General features: G+C 42.4%; 1 pseudogene; it reads right to left on the bottom strand.

The window, feature by feature from the left end:
• Positions 1-2,344: 2,344 nt before the first annotated feature.
• LOC131480343 (sperm axonemal maintenance protein CFAP97D1-like) lies at positions 2,345-2,977 on the bottom strand (annotated as a pseudogene).
• Between the last annotated feature and the right edge of the window lie 2,464 nt (positions 2,978-5,441).

The following is a 5,441-nucleotide window of genomic DNA, read 5'->3' as shown; positions in this document are numbered from 1 at the left end:
GATTCTACCTTAAATGCTTCACTGATACCAACACACAACATGAGAACCTATTGTGCTCTGGGATGAGGAAAGACATGATTATTGTTATTCATTCAACAAATATTTGCTGATATTCAATTATGCGTGAGACACTAAATTAAAAAAAATTACTGCAGGGTCATGCCATAAACACAATCGTTATTGTTTGTTTTCTAAAGGGTTTAAGGTGCTAAGACTTAATGCTGCTGGGAGCCTGTAGTTGGGATGAGTGACACAAAGGTTGGAAGAGAATGACTTCTGTGTTGGTAAGGAGCTCCCAGCTGTGTGGCAAGGCTTGGGGAATGTCTTGTACTGATGTGAGCTTAAGAACTAGTGTCATTAATAATGCCTTGGTGAGCCAGCCTTTGTTGTGGCCGTCTAGGCTGGTAACATGGCATGGCGAAGGATCTGGGGATAGACACCGACACGGAGACCAGAGATGGTGGAAATGTCTCTCTCCGGCCTCTCTCGAGGCCTGCTTTTATTGCCTCCACTCTTGACCTTTCACCTAGTTCTTGTTGACGCTTTCGTCCACACTCTCATTAGCAGAATATTGGATACAGCTGAGTTCCATTAGACCAGGTGCTTTCAGCCCCAAGCCCATTCCCTGTAGTGCTCAGCTTACCGAGTGCTAACCAACTCCTTAGCCCACAACAAGCCTTATAACAATTAATAGTCTCTTGGCCACTGCCATGGCCCCTTGGATGGGGGAGCTCAAAGTTGTTTGAACTAACATTGTAAAACATGCTGTAAGGCCTGTGGTCATAGTGTGAATTCATGTTTAAAGTATTTTGTTTCTAATCGTTACGTTTATCCCTTTGGGACGTAGTTTCTTCTTTAAATGATAAGGTAAGCTGTAGAAACAGAAATACAGTAGGAGTGTATTGCTGCTTAATATGCGTTAGCAGCTGAAGAATTCATGTCTGCAAGGTTAGAATGTATAATGGTCTGCCTTGAAGTACCGTGGTTTGCAGAAGTATCTTTGAGAACATCCACTTGACCATGAAGTAAAAAAGTGTATGCAAAAGCTTGGGACAATTTCTTTATAAATAAAGGAGACAACTTTCTTGAGTGGTTTATTATGATCATTCAGTGATAATAGTCTATCTCTTCTCTTCTCATGGCAGATTCCACACATCCTTTGTCAAGCTCTGAACTCAGCTGGAGTTGGTCTCTGGCATAATGCAAGTGCAGAGAGTCTGCTGTGCTGTGGACAATGGGGAGGTCCACCCAGGGAAACCACTTAGAGTAGGCCTGGGGCTTTCCATGCAAGGCAGGAACAGGCATCAGACAGCAAGGCGAGAGAGCAGTTCTCCATCCAAGGGCTGTAGGCTCTGGTCTTGAGATATTTTCCTCACAGTGTTCTGCATCTTGGTTTGAACTTCAAATAACTAAGTTCCAAATGTGATGATAATGGTACTTAGGAAAGAAAATGTGAAGCTAGAAATGAATATGAGGAAATGCTTGAGTTGAAACTTTCCATCAAAGTCTCATGGCCAGGGTTGACATTCCGGGAGGTTGATGAGAATGTGCGTCTGGTGGAGAAAAAAACAAACACAAGTAATGGGGTCTGTGATCAGCTGCCCAGGACTCTATTGTATCAGTTCACCAGTTTTGTTGACATACAGAGGTGCTCTGAACACTTGCCCTGTGCCAGGCCCAGTGCTGGTACCAGGGATAAAAATCAGCAGGGACGCTCTTCCTGACCTTAAACTTTCCAACATTGAAGAAGCAGCTGTGTAGGGTAACACAGCTGAAGGAGCAAGGCAAGGAGGACCCCAGAGGGGCAGAGGGTATGGTGGTGGGGCCAGAATGAATGGGTGATGGTGGTTAGGAGGTGAGAAGCTGTGCTTGGCAGGTACCCTTATTAATAATAAGTATGCTTGCACACTGGTGGTCTTCATTTTACATTTTTTTAAAATTCAGAGAAAAACATCTCTCTCTATGTATCTATCAATACTGTATCATAATATAAAATACATCATTGCATATCTCATGAATGGGTTTATCATCTAATTGAAAGAGAAGCAGAATGATTGTAGGGAGCACACTTTTTCCTACCTTTACCCAAAAGTCAGAAATATCAAACCATTTTAAGTTGAGAAACTGGTCCATAGTGTTTTTCTCATTTTCTCATTTTATTTTGCATAATGGCAGAGACCTGTATTGTGAGTTTAGCACAACTTTAAAGCCACAAGGCATCCTGTTTATGTCTTATCTGAACCCATTGCTTCCCCCAGATCTACCACAGAACCTCAAGGCAAACAGCAAAAGACAGTATCAGCTCCTGCTTGTATGGAGGGAAGAAAGATAGACAGCGCCAAGACCCCTGGATGGATGACCTCTCATTCACCATTTATGAGTTTCTTAGGGCTTTGGTATCAATTGTGACCATGTGATATAGATACACAAACCTATTCATCTTGGGAGAGAGGATATCTTCTTGTATTTTTGATATAGTGCCTTGAATTCTGCCAGTCTAGCTCAGATGCCTTGTGGTCATAGTGGGGTTTGCAATCATCCAGTCTCTTGAGAAGCCCTTGGTTCTCCATGGTGGGCCTCACGAGCTCACGGTTCCCTGTTTCTCTGTTTAAGCTCTTAGAAAAGTATTCGTTCTAGCAATCCACCTTGGCAGGGCCGCGATGGACATTGGCGATTTTCTGACACTGCTGTTTGTTTTTATACTCGATCTTGTCGATTCTCTTTTGCTCACCCTGCAGTTTGCTCAGTTTCAGAATGTGGTGTGTGTGTGTGCTGCTAGAGGCTTGGTATCAACAGTAGGTTTCACTATTTGTATTCTATTCTTGTGAAATATGTAGTGGCCAAAGTCCAGTTTCTTCCTGAAGGTTGTGCTTTGCCTATGATTAGAGATGATAACAGGGTAGACCGGATAATCCAGAGAATTGTTCATCTTCTCTTCCCAGTCTCACTTCAGAAATGAAGCACCCAGTCCCCTCTGTGAGATGCTTAGCTGTCCCCTTGGCTGGTTGTCATAGCTACCCCGTTATGACATCAGGAACTGGGCTCAGAAGAGGAGTGGGAAGCAGAGCATGATGGCTGCCTCAGGGCTTCTCCATCTTGGGGGATCTGTTGGCTGCATATTAAGACTTCATCCACTGGTTCACTCTCCATATAGCAATAATTGTGGCAGCTGATCCAGCGACTCTGTCCAGGGGTGGTAAGGGTGACCCCGCACTTGATCCATCTCCTACTGCCTCCTCGGCACCTTGTCAGGGAGCTGGATCAGAAGCAGAGTGGCAGAGAATTTAATTGCACTCCAATGTCATATGTCACATGCCGGAGTCATGAGCAGTAGTCACTGTGTCAGTGCTGCCCCTGCTGTCACTCGGAAATGCTGAGGACTTAGTATATGCTAAGAAGTTTATTCTACTCTTGACTTGTATTTATTTCTGTCTTCTATTTTCTCTTTTTGAAACTATTATTAGAGAACAATTAGAATGTATACATTTTCTCCATCACTTATCTTTTGAGAAACAAATAGATCAATTTTTATGAAAAAAACCGAATCTTGTATAAGCAAAAAAGAAAATAGTAAATTGGAAATTATAGTGATTAATTAAATATAAATTACAAAAAAGAAATAGATAAGAATTCAATGACACGAGCTTAAAACACTAAAAAAAATTGATCCACAAATTCTTTTTATATATATATATTTTTTTTATTAATATTTTGCATTATGTGACAGTTTCATAGGCTCTGGGAATCCTCCCACCCGTCCCCCTCCCCTCCCCCATGGTGGATTCCTCCACCTTGATGCAGCATTACAGTTCAAATTCAATCAAGATTCTTTTCTTGCAAACATATACCAAGCATGGAGTCCAGCTACTTACTGTCCAGATGGGTTGAACAGTTTCTTGGGGAGACCATTTCTGGTCCGAAGTCAGAGCTGGTATAATATCATCACAGTCAATTAAGAGTCCCAATATAACATCAACAGCAATTTGCAAAATTATGGAATTGACATGGTTTTGAGTAACCAGTATGTTAAAAAAAAAAAAAAAAAAACAAGTCCTAACCACAACCTATGATTAGCTCATTGACGTCTCAATTTTAGTTTATATACAGGACCGAACCGGTTGCTATATGCCTTAAAATGGCTATAGGGTACCATTCAGCTGTCTTGTGTCTATTTCATTTTAGTATTTAGCCATTTGTTGTGTATAATTTTGTTGATCTTGGCAGATTTTGGGATAATCTAGACTGGCTTGTAACTCTAACAAGATATTTGTCAACATTAAGGTGCAGAACATTTTTTTGGGGGGGGGTGTGCAGGAAAGTCCCCAACACCATGGTGAAGAATGACTAATCTTTGTGTCCCACCCAGCGAGGCATGAGCCAATCCACGCCAGCTCTTTCCTGTCAGATTCCAAGCTCTACTCTTTGTTGTTTGTCTATTTATTTTAGGTTTTTTAGTTTGTATGCTTGTTTGTTTGCTATGAGGGGTTTTCGAAATGATCCCAATGGTCACTGTGAAGGAGGGTGGGGGTCCAGAGTTGGAGCCAGGCTTGGACCAGAGAAAGCTCTCCTCCCTGGTCCCGAAGGACATTTACTGTTCTTCTGTGTCTGCGGACCACTCATGGCTTCTGGTTGTCTTTCCGATGATGTTGGTTTCTGCGCAGTAGTGTTTGGACTTCTTCCATCCCCTGCGGAAGCTCCAGTTGGGGGTGGGTGACCTCAGAGTACTCAGCTTCCGAGGGCATCCAATTCCCTGTGGCCTCCTTGGCAGTTGGGATATAGTCCTTGTTGCTCGTATTAATAGTTTGTGGTGAAGGTCTGGGAGTCTTCATGGTTGGGATCCAAGCTTCCTCCTTGCCACCTGCTCCACCCTGGAGTGCCCCCCTGCTCCACGCACATGACCTCCTCTTAAGAGGTTGTCAGGATCGTACCCGATTCCCCCCTCATGCGTTGGTATAGTGGTTTTATTGTTGTTTAGTGCCGCTTTGAGTCTGTTGTGTATGAATTACCAGATTTGATCTTGATAGGCTATATTATACTTTTTCCTCACTCTTTTTATGGTCCTGAAAGATTTCCCTGCGCTCCCCCCCCAATTACCGGTTAACATAGTGTCTTGAGGGTATAGTCGGTTTTGCAGTTTTTCGATGTAGATCTTAAGTATTCTGACATTAATTGTTGCTTTAAAGATTATATCGCGTTATCTTATTGCATTGGATACAGGTTGTTAGAGATTGCACTAATATTACAATATACAGGTACTATCTTCCAAGTTGTCATCTTTTCATCTCAGATTAAGACGAACATGTGGTATTTAACCTTTTGGGATTGGTTCATTTCTCTTAGCATGTCGCAAAAACCTGGAAGCAGCCAAAATGCCCATCAATAGAAGACTGGATAAGAAAGCTATGGTTCATCTGCTCTATGGAATACTACTCAGCTATTAA

The sequence above is a fragment of the Ochotona princeps genome, chromosome 5 (genome assembly GCF_030435755.1).
Source record: "Ochotona princeps isolate mOchPri1 chromosome 5, mOchPri1.hap1, whole genome shotgun sequence".
Classification (NCBI taxonomy): domain Eukaryota; kingdom Metazoa; phylum Chordata; class Mammalia; order Lagomorpha; family Ochotonidae; genus Ochotona; species Ochotona princeps.
This window is presented reverse-complemented; position numbering and strand designations above follow the sequence as displayed.